Source organism: Lygodium microphyllum, chromosome 27 (genome assembly GCF_053477565.2).
Source record: "Lygodium microphyllum isolate KBCC chromosome 27, Lygodium_microphyllum_v1.1.10, whole genome shotgun sequence".
Taxonomy (NCBI): domain Eukaryota; kingdom Viridiplantae; phylum Streptophyta; class Polypodiopsida; order Schizaeales; family Lygodiaceae; genus Lygodium; species Lygodium microphyllum.
In genome coordinates this window covers 127,578,042-127,589,913 of record NC_141161.1, presented here as the reverse complement: position 1 = coordinate 127,589,913, position 11,872 = coordinate 127,578,042, and the positions used below count along the sequence as shown (strand labels likewise).

At 41.7% G+C, this 11,872-nt stretch overlaps 1 pseudogene; it reads right to left on the bottom strand.

Moving 5' to 3' along the window:
- Positions 1 to 11,180: 11,180 nt before the first annotated feature.
- Positions 11,181 to 11,579, bottom strand: LOC148012817 (fructose-bisphosphate aldolase 5, cytosolic pseudogene; annotated as a pseudogene).
- Positions 11,580 to 11,872: the final 293 nt, after the last annotated feature.

Sequence of the window (11,872 nt, the reverse complement as noted above, 5' to 3'; positions counted from 1 at the left end):
TCAAAGCCCGAAACCCTAAGATAATCCCGAGGGGAATAGTGAATCAAAAGATTGTTATAGGGGTTGCCTTTCATGAAAATTTCCACTTTTTATTGTGTGCTCTAAGAGATAATTGCTACACCACAAAATGAAATATTTGTGTTTGTAAGATGTAGGATTCTGATTGATTCTTAACAAGAATAGGTTGATATGGATTACCCTAGGTCTCCCCCAAGGATAATAGTAGAAACACTACACCAAGCATGTTTGTTTGAGTGCATAAGGAGTTCAAACACGCCTTGTTTGCAAGAGGTCTTTCCATAGGGATGACATTAGGCTAGGAGGTAGTAAGGGTACCAAGGGAGGCTCTAGTCGTAAATTCTTTACATGCCTAGAATTGGCCTAACCCCTATGCACTTAGGATGGTCTTCTTGGAAGACCTTATTATTACTAGTTAAGGGGGCAAGAACTTAGTGGATTGTACTTTTCGATGCGTCCTTATGGATAGGAAAAGATATTATAATAAAATAAACCTTCAAAATGAATAAAGGAATGTTTGACAAGGATTTCTTTACTTTTTTGAGTATTGCAACTTAATTTGCATCAATGAATCCAATACTTCAAGGGTTAATGAAGGAAGGTGCTTTGTGTATCTATGACATCATGGTTCATTAAACATAATTATCCACAATATTACAATTTACATATACATGAAGATAATACTTACATAAGAAAACATACACTATTCAAGGGACCTTGTTCTTCAACCCTCCCTAGCAAGCCAAAAACCGTGCATACTCTCTTATAGATTTGTACTTATATGTAGATGACCTCCATAGCACTCCTTGCTACATGAAATAAATAATGATTGTAGTGAAATCAATATTATGAAACTCCTAATAACAATGAGCGGAACCACATGTATGTAGATGACCTTCATTGCACTCCTTGATACATGAAAGAAATAAAGATTGTAATGAAATCAATGTTATGAAACTCCTAATACCAATGAGTGGAACCACATGTATTAAGAGTGCTTACAACATATATGGGGTTTTTGCAATGAGAAATTAGATTATCCCACCAACTAAGCCAAGTATCCAAAGAAGGTACATCACTTTCTTCAACATTGCTAATGGGAACTAAAATGGTCGGCATTGGCTATGACACTAGCAAGACCTCATGCACACACCAGACAACCCCACCACATGGCCTCGCGGGTGAGGAGCGTCTCAGATTCACTCTACAATAAATGCTAATGTTGATTCTGCATTTGTATTAAGTCATAGTCAAACATTTACCATCCCTTCTCCTCAAAGGGAGATCCCATAACATATAGGCATAATACCTCGTATCACACACATAGGGAAGCACCTCTTGGCTAACTATTGCGGCTCCGCTGCAACTCTTCTACACCTCAGATATTGGCCCCAAGAAACATAAAGTACACACGAGACAAGCTCCACTCTTTCATTTTGAACGTATTCCAAGAGATACCATGTATCCTTACCAAACAATTCCCAAAAAAATGATCAACTAGCCTACAAAGATTAGGTTGTCTCACATACTCAAGCGTAGGCCACCATAATGGAAAATAGGTGCTATGCATCTAGCTTTTCATATTTCAATACCATGGTTGATATGCACATGAAAAAGTGGATGATCCTAATGTGCTCAAACATATTTTTCAATCAGAAACGTGTCGTGCACAACGAGGCTTTCCAATGCTCATTCACTAACTCGTTGCGGCGATGTAAGGATAGCACCAAGACAACGCTCATGCTACTATCCTCTTAATTAAAATACAACGAACCCTATATCATGCTATGCATCAGTAAAATCAGCAATAAACAACCCCCAAATCGCATAATTTGAACACCCCACCCCCTACTTTTGTTGAGATATCGAGCTCCACTCGTGATATGCCAGGGTGACCGTTGTGCATTTATGTCACCGACTTGTCATTTGTAGATGCGGTTGGTACACCGCCCATGAATAATAGCTACATGATAGCTATCCTTATCTACTCTAGTTCATGGCTCAGTTAGTATGCCACCTTAGTTAGTTGAGTTTGGTTTTGAGACCCATATATAGGGTTCTTCTATTTCTTTGTATGAGAATTCTTTTTGGCTTACACAACTAAGAAGAGGAAAACAGTTTTCAGCCTCCACCTTTGTGTGTATTCCCCCATTGTGCAAGCAAGAAAGCTACAAGTGAGACTCCTTCCTTCTCTCCCACAATCTTGACATGGTATCAGAGCCTTGTTCGTGGTAAGGAGCTCAAGAAAGCAAGCCAAGCTCGCGGTGTTCTGGTAAGAGGAGCAGTGTTGCTTTCATTTTCTGTTTTGGGAGCAGATCTCTGCTGGTAGCATAGCCAAAAATTACAAGAGTGCATTGTCTCAGGTTGAGACGCCCTTCACGGTGAAGCAAGAGGGCAGTATATTTTGAGGCATGTTTTGGAGGCAGAGGGTTTCTGCACGCACTCAAGAAAAGGCCCAGTTTTATGCTGTGCAACCACTGTTCTACAGGTTGGTGAAAAGTTACTGTAGAAATTGCATCGTATGCTTGTGTGCAGAGACATTGGGAGTTACAGATTCATCCTTGTTGCTTGTTGATGCAAAATCGTCACTAGGAAGTGACTATGTGGTCAAATACCACTTTCGTCAGTTTTGCAGATTAGCCCTTGTGAGGCTAAAGCTGTGTTCTTTGCAGTGACAGAACTTTTTGCAGTGTTCTGTAATGGCGTCTGATTCTCTCTCACAGATTGTCATTGAAAAGCTTGGCAAGAACAACTTCCAAGCATGGAAGTTTAGAATGACGAATTTCCTTATGGGAAAAGGATATTGGAAATTTGTTGCAGGAAATGAAGAAGAACTAGTTCTTCCTGATGTTCCCAATCAACAGCAAATGCAGGCATTTAAAGCATGGCATGAGAGAGCCAGGAAAGTTATGTATTGCCTGTCTATCAGTATTTCAGACTCTATGATTGTGCATATTCAGGATGCAAGTACGCCAAAGGAGGCATGGGATACTTTGTCAAAAATGTATAGCACAAATACGCAAGCCAGGAAAATGCAGCTCAAGCAAGAGTTGCATAATGTGCAAAGAGAAAATATGAGCATCAATGACTACCACATGAAGGTAAAGAAGATTGCAGATGCACTTGCTTCCATTGGGTCGCCAGTGGAAGATGATGATTTAGTTTCCGTGACCTTGAATGGTCTAGGAAAGGATTATGCACAATTTCGAACATCCATTTCCGTCCGTGAAAGATTTCCTGATTTTGAGGAGTTGATTGCTCTTCTAATTTTTGAGGAGCAGAGAAATGGTGGTGCATCTTCTTCAGGAGGAACTTCAAAAGAAGCTGTCTTCTACTCAAATGCTGGAAGAGGTAGAGGCAGAGGTAGAGGAGGCCGATCTGGAGGCTGTGGTACAAATCAGAATATGCAGCAAACTCAAGAAAACCAGTCCTATGGAGGAGGACGTGGTAACTCTAGAGGCAGGGGGAGCCAAAGAGGTCGTGGTGGATGGCAAAGAGGCCAAAATGCAAACAGCAATGTTGAATGCTACTACTGTGGTAAAATGGATCATATGGCTAAAGACTACTATAAAAAGCAAAATGACATCATGAATGGAAAACTACAACAAGGAAATTATGCATCTTCTAGTAGACAGGGTGATGACAGAAATGAGCATTTGTTTATGGTGTAGCACATGAATAATTCTGTGACAAGTGTAGAAGAAAGCAACGATGTATGGTATGTTGACTCAGGTGTATCAAACCACATGACAGGTCATGCAGAATGGATGGAGGATGCAAGGAAAATGGAAAAACTAGGATTTGTGGAGACTGGTGATGATACTGCACATCCTATTGTGCAGATTGAAAAAATTCCCTTGTCTATGTAGGATGGGAAAAAGAAATACATGTCCAATGTATTTCATGTCCCGAATATCACCAAGAATCTGGTTTCTGTTGGTCAAATGGTTGAGCAGGGCTTGCAGGTCAGATTTAATCCTCATGGATGCTTTGTTGAGGATATGAAAAATAAAGGTCGCTTAATAGCAAAAGGAAAGAAGAAGGGCAAAATGTTTACGTTGGATGCAGACATGTCTGAATTGAGTGCAGCAATGTTTGCACATGGGACCGGTGTAGTTGCAGATATTGATATCTGGCATAAAGGCATTGGTCATGTTAATGTACAGCGACTTAAATCAATGCAGGCCCAAAATATTGTTGCAGGATTGCCTAGATTCAAGGTTGCAGAAAGGCATAAGGTATGTGAAGCCTGTCAGTTTGGAAAACAGGCAAGGAAACCATTTCCTACACATGTTCAAGAGAGTAAGAAGCCATTGGAAATAATCCACTCTGATGTGTGGACTACTAAAGCTGCATCTCTTGGAGGCTGTCATTATTTTGTCACTTTTATTGATGACTATAGCAGAAAAGTTTGGGTGTATTTTATGAAAAAGAAAAGTAAAGTTTTTGGGCATTTCAAAACTCTTAAAGCTATGGTTGAAAAAGAAACAGGCCTGCAAATAAAATGCCTAAGGTCAGATGGAGGGGGAGAGTACCTCTCAAATGAGTTTGCAAGGTTCCTGCAGGAGCATGGCATAAAGCAGCAATATTCATGCAGTCATACCCCACAACAAAATGGAATTGCAGAAAGGAAAAACAGGCATATTGGAGAGGTATCTCGTGCCATGCTCAATGAAAAAGACCTGCCAGATTTTTATTGGGCTGAAGCAGTTGCTACAGCAGTCTACATAATGAACAGGACTCCCACTGCAGCAATACATGGGATGACTCCAGAGGAGAGGTATACTGGTAGGAAACCAGATATTTCTCATTTGAAAATTTTTGGTTGCATTGCCTATGTACATGTGCCAGATGAGTTGAGATCCAAGTTGGATCCAAAAGCTGAGAAGTGCATCTTTATTGGTTACTCTCTGCAGTAAAAAGGGTATAGATGCTATAACCCTTCTACTCGTAAGTTCACAGTGAGCAGAGATGTTTTTTTTATGATATGAGTAGCTGGTATAAACCAGTTAATGTGATTGATGATGTAGATGCACAAAATGGTAATGCTGCACAGAATTCACAGCAGCAGTCACAAAATATTAGTGGACCTGGAGTGTCATCTAGCAGTGGTTCATATTCTTCGCCGTGGACAGGCAGATTGAGATCAGGAGAATCTTCTCAAAGCAATGCAGATTCTGGTATGCAGGTATCACGAAAAGGAAAAGAGAAGGTTGATTAGCCCATGTTTGATGTGAATGCAGGTCCCTCTTATGTGGATGGTGAATCCAGTGGCTCAGAACAGAGCATTGATGATGAGTTGGGTATTCCTTCTATTGTTACACCTGGAGTAAGGAAGACCAGGGATGTTTTGAGAGCACCTGGGAGTGAACCTACTTTGCGCAGGTCTACGAGAGCTAGGTATCCTGTGGATAGGCTAAAATATGATGGATTTACAGCCATTCACTATGCATATATGGTCAAAGTGATACAAGAACCAGAACCCACTTCTTTTGAGCAAGCCATGGGAAAAGAAAAATGGGAGAAAGCCATGGATGAAGAAATGGATGCCTTGGAAGCAAATGCTACATGGGAATTGGTACCTTTGCCTAAAGGTAAGAATGCAATTGGCTGTAAGTGGGTTTATAAGGTGAAGCACAATGCAGATGGTTCTGTGAACAGATACAAGGCAAGATTAGTAGTCAAGGGGTATGCACAAACATATGGCATTGACTATGAAGAAACATTCAGTCCGGTTGCAAGGATGGCAACCGTAAGAGCAGTCATTGCTATGGCTGCATCAAAGGAATGGTCTTTACATCAGATGGATGTAAAGAATGCCTTCTTGCATGGTGACTTGCAGGAAGAGGTCTATATGGAGCAGCCACCAGGTTATGTGCATGCTGTTCATCCTGAGTTTGTTTGCAGGTTGAAGAAAGCCTTGTATGGCTTGAAGCAAGCACCTAGAGCATGGTCTGACAAGATAGGACAGTATCTTGTCACTATTGGCTTTCAAATTTCCAAGGCAGATTTCTCACTTTATGTGAGAAAAACAGAGAAAGGTATTATGCTACTTGTCATTTATGTTGATGATTTGATTATGACAGGTGACAGTGATGAAGATATCCTTCATGTGAAAATGCTATTGAAGCAAAAGTTTGAGATGAAGGATTTGGGAGAGCTGCGTTATTTCTTGGGCATTGAGGTGATTAGATCACCAAGTGGGATACAACTCTTGCAGAGGCAGTATGGATTGGACATGCTGTCCAAATATGGGATGACAGGCTGTAAGCCTATTTCAGTTCCTTTGGAGCAGAATGTGAAGCTGAGCACAAACGCAGGTGAGCTTCTGGAAGACCCTACTATGTACAGACGCATAGTAGGAAGTTTGATTTATATGACTATTACCAGGCCATATTTGAGCTACGCTATTGGATTGGTAAGTCAGTTTATGCAGGCTCCAAGGAAACCGCATTTGGATGCGGCTAGACGCATACTCAGGTATGTGAAGTCCACATTGCAGTATGGACTATTTTATGAGACTGGGGTTCAGATACAGCTGCATGGATACACTGATGCTGATTGGGCTGGTAGTATTTCTGATAGACGATCTACTAGTGGATATGTGTTCTCTTTTGGGAGTGCTGCAGTCACTTGGAGTAGCAAGAAACAGCCTACAGTTGCCTTGTCGAGCACAGAGGCCAAGTACAGGGGTGCAGCAATGGCTGCATGTGAGGTAGCTTGGTTGCATAAGCTACTTTATGATATGCATCAGCCTACAGATGGGCCAATTGTCATTTATTGTGACAACATGAGCAGTATACACTTGGCAAATAACCCAGTCTATCATGCTAGAACAAATCACATTGAGGTGCATTATCACTATGTGCGAGAGAGGGTTTTACTAGGTCTTATTGATCTAGTTTATGTCAGCACAGAGGATCAGGTAGCTGACATATTTACAAAGGCATTGGGCGCAGAGAAGCTGCGCAAGTTCAGAGACCTGCTTGGTGTGCAAGAATTGGGATTGAGATCGAGGGGGAGTGTTGAGATATGAGCTCCACTCGTGATATGCCAGGGTGACCGTTGTGCATTTATGTCACCGACTTGTCATTTGTAGATGCGGTTGGTACACCGCCCATGAATAATAGCTACATGATAGCTATCCTTATCTACTCTAGTTCGTGGCTCAGTTAGTATGCCACCTTAGTTAGTTGAGTTTGGTTTTGAGACCCATATATAGGGTTCTTTTATTTCTTTGTATGAGAGTTCTTTTTGGCTTACACAACTAAGAAGAGGAAAACAGTTTTCAGCCTCCACCTTTGTGTGTATTCCCCCATTGTGCAAGCAAGAAAGCTACAAGTGAGACTCCTTCCTTCTCTCCCACAATCTTGACAACTTTTAGGTAGTGCTTCCATTGCATAGGTGTAGGGGTTCATTTTGTCATGTTTTGATGTAAAGAAAGTGATAAATCACGAACTTTGACAAAGAGATAGGGAAAACTGAGGCTAAACCTCATGCTCCGCTACTACCGTACATTCACAAACTCATTGTATTTTTTCTTATTTTTATGAAGCATATTCCTATTTTCCCCTTATTTTTCCCTATTTTAAGCATTTATTTAAAAATAATTACTATTATTTTCTAATATTTTCATACCAACCATTCCAACATACTATAATTCAATTTTATTTTTTATTTTCCCCCATAGGAACACATTTCACCCACCCGAAATGACAAAACCATCATTTTACCCTTAAAAATCGCATTTCGGGTTTTACGGGATTTAAATGGCGCATGTAAATCATTATGAAATCAGAATTTTTTGATAGACAACAATTAAACATGATGGAACCAGCACTCAAACAAATTTTCATCACATGAGAACATCATTTCCATCATAAAATGTCAAAAAGCTTAATTTCCTTCATAAAAAATAGTTATACCGTATTTCTACAAAACCCGAGATGCATTAAATGACTACGTGATCAGCGCCTCCATTTCTCTCAATTCCACGTTGCACATCAAGCTTCAATATCTCCATTAATCTCCATCATCATTTGCTTCAATCTCCTTCTTGATTCCTCCTTCAAGATAATGCGCATGAACAACCCATAGAGAGAGGAGAGAGAGAAAGACTAAAAAATGAGATGTTTAAATCCTCCATTAAAATGGGCAAGCTTACAACCATCTTGTTCCTCTCTCTCCCTTGATCGAGAATCTCCCTCTCTCTCTCTCCAAATGGGTTTGAATCGAAGAGGCATCGAGCAAAAATGAGGAGGCACATTGACGCTTCCCTCTGTTTAACAGTTTTTGCATTAGTTTCAAGGCTTTTATTAAGCCTAAGGTTTAAAATATTAAAATAATCGGTTTATCTTTTTGTATTCACACTGTCCCGCGAGTGGATTTTTAAATTTTGAAGGCCCAACCGAACTTTGATTTGCAATCTGACTGGACAGGCGGCTTCGTGGCGTCGAACTCCATCAACCTGTCCTCTCCCATGCACTTTACGGCTTCCCGATCTCGTAGCTATTTTATAATACCTAACCTTGTGGGGATTAAATGGGGGGTCAAATGACCTCCGATTGACGAACCGAGACTGCGTTGGATTCCTGATGTCGAAATGCATCTAGGAAAACTTTAGCTCGGCTGTCCGCCTCCGTTTGATTTTTCATGAAAATTGTCTCATTGACTCGTCCCGGCCATGTTTCTGCTTTAAAACGAGCTCGAACCGCTAGCTTAAAGTCAGCTCCTAAAATGCAGCTCTCAATTGCCTTTATATTATCACTTTCTTATTAATGCTACTTGTGTTGTGGTATGGGCCTTGGTTTGTGCTAGCCTCCATTCCTCACAAATGGAAAGGTGCTCTTGTTGCTTGTCCTTCTTCACAAACTTCCTTGTATGTTATTATATGCTTTACTTCCATTGGAAGAAGAAAGACCTCTTAATATATTGTTAGTGCCCTCAATTGAACACTATCCTCCTAATGACCAACCAAATTTTCATTGCCTTGTTAGCCATGCACCCATAAAAATCATCACATGGATATGTATATTACTGCATCATAGAGTTAAACAACTCCTAGAATAACAAAATTTTTAGTAGTATCCTCCTCTTTCATTTCACATGTGACTATCGTCATCACGTCTTGCATACTAGAGTGGATTGCAACTAGGAGTGAGACTAGGAGTCTCATATCATATGGCATCACATTACTCTTACCTTGGTACATAGACGCGTCAAGCCATTCTTACCCATCCATTGTCTCAGTGGTGTGATTAAATTGCACCCATCTGTTGCAGAGATCGCCATTTCCAAACCTTATCATGTGATTCATTAGGTATATACAAGAAGCAAGACCCTTTGTAGACAGTGTAAATATAAAGCATCTGTCTTCTGATAGAGCCTCACTAAGTAAGTAACTTCCATGGAAGAAGGTATCAATTGATCTCCTCTTGAGAGGTTGTTAAGGCCAGTCCGAGATGGAGAAAAAGAAGTCCAATAAAGTCCAAGAAAACTCCAAATGTGGACACAAAGGAAGAAGTAGGAAGGGAAATGCAAGGGCGGCCTCAAAAGCTAAGTCTAAAGCAAAATCACATTTTTAAATGCAAGGCACCCCTAAAACTTCTGTAAAAGAGCGCTAGGCTCCCTCCTATACAAATTGTAAAGGGTCGACATGTGTAGGTAAAGAGAAAGGGCAACTAGAAGGGAAAGGAAAAAAAGAACCTTGCCACAATGACAGATCATATAAAAAAGGGGATGGGTGCCCAAAGGGATAAGGGTTGTGTATATAAACTCAAAAAGTAAAGGAGAAGCTCATCCTTTGGTGTGTGGCTAAAGTGGAATCTTTTTCTTACCTTCTTCTCTCCTTCTTGCTTGCTTGTGTGTGCTTGAGAGAGGGAGTGTGAGAGTGTAAGGGAGTGAGTGTGTGAGGTCAGGGATCTTGGAGAAGAAGCTCTCCATAATTGCATCTCATCTCTTCTCTTCTCTTCTCTTGTCTCACCCATGGCTATGGAGGATGGAGCTTGGAGGTGGAGGCTTGAGGATGCTTGAGCTAGAATCATGAATTGTGGAGCTACCGGATTGCTGGAAGGATGAGGCTACTCATTTGGGCATCAAGGTATGCTCACTACACTTGGTAGGATCAAAGGTGTGTTGGCTAGGTGAGAGATAGCCATTTGTGCTCAATTGAAATGCTTGAAGCAATAGGTGGTCCATGGGTCTTGATGATTGAGTGTGAGCTCCCTCTACATTTTGGTTTTGTTTTTGGGACTAACAGATTCACTTACATGCCTCCCATAGGAACCCCTCCCCCCTAATATAAATTTTCATTAAAATTATTTCAAAATTTTTACTTCCTCTCCCTGTCGATGCCGTCAATTGGTGGGAGGGAGGGAGGGGAAGCAGAAGATGACAATGAAGACGATGTGGAAGGAGGGGCACACATGTGCCACCCCCCTCCCCCTCCTCCACTATCCCTGCCCCAATTTGCAACAACGGCCTACATGATGATGGGCGTCAACTGGTGGGTGGGAGGGAGGGGAAGCAGAAGATGACAATGAAGATGATGTGGAAGGAGGGGCACACGTGTGCCACCTCCCTCCCCCTCCTCCACTATCCCTGCCCCAATTTGCAACAACGGCCTACATGGTGATGGGCCATTTTGGATTGCCTAGGTGGAGGGTGGGGAGAAGGCCACTGTCACCCCCCATACCACTCCTCCTCCTCCCTATAAAGACCCCTCCCCCCCTAGAAGAAGGTGATACCCTGCCCACCCCCTATCAAGATGTGCAGAGAGAGAGAAAGAGAGAGAGAGAGAGAAGAAACTTCTAGAAGTTTCCAAGATACCCCCTTGAGAGGAGTTCACGTGTACTATCTTTTGTAAAACATATAATCAGCAAGCCATCTACCAAGGATGCATGCGCAAGGAGTGGATTCAAGTTACCTTGATCAGAGGTTGTTTGAGTCTTCCTCCTTAGTAGGGAAGGTATCCTAGGATGGTCCCCAAGCGAAGACTGCCTCATGCTGATGGAAATCCCACAAACACCAATGAAGTTACCGATCAAGGCGGTACGACAAACAACAACTCGGGTTCATGTGTAGATAATACATCCTTGAATAACCAGGTGCTATCGATAATCTTTCCTATGTAGCAAATAGTAGATAAATGAAAAATATTTGATTTATGAAAGATCACACTTCCTTGCATTGAAATGATCCTGTGTTGTGGTCGCACCATTGGTCCCAGCAAAATCTATAGTGCCTTTGTCTACCTTGATGCCAAGGATGACACCAGCCTCCTTCAGCACATCCAAAAATGGCTTCCTGGCTGCAGTCATCTGATACAGGGTTTCCTCAAACAAGATAACCCCACTTATGTAGTGCAAAGCGCCAGGGGTGGTGAACAGGAGCTCCTTGAGGGCTTTCTTGTTGGATTCCACATTTTCTACATTGATGCTGGCAAGGCGCTTGCCGATTCTACCAATGCTCTCATCCGTAGCCAGAATCCCTTTACTGGGAGTTGTAATGTACTTGGCGGTTACAATGAGCTCAGCTGCGTATTTACCGACAAATGCGCCCATCCTCTAATGATCACCACGAGCTGCTGCTTGAAATTCATGGATAGACGGAACACGATCCAATCAACCTCAAGCCATGATGGTGTATGCTACAGATCTAAGCTTTTTCTTTAGATCAAGAATCCATCCAGTCTCACCCTCCGAGCAACAATCTTTATGGCCACTAACAACAGAAGACATGCATGTTCAGATTCTGACGACCCAGGACTAGGCTTGGTGCCAGTTGCACTTCGCCAGTGCAAATTTGATTTGGGCTTGTGATCTCAAGATCGCCCAAGTGCAAGCATAAAGTAAGC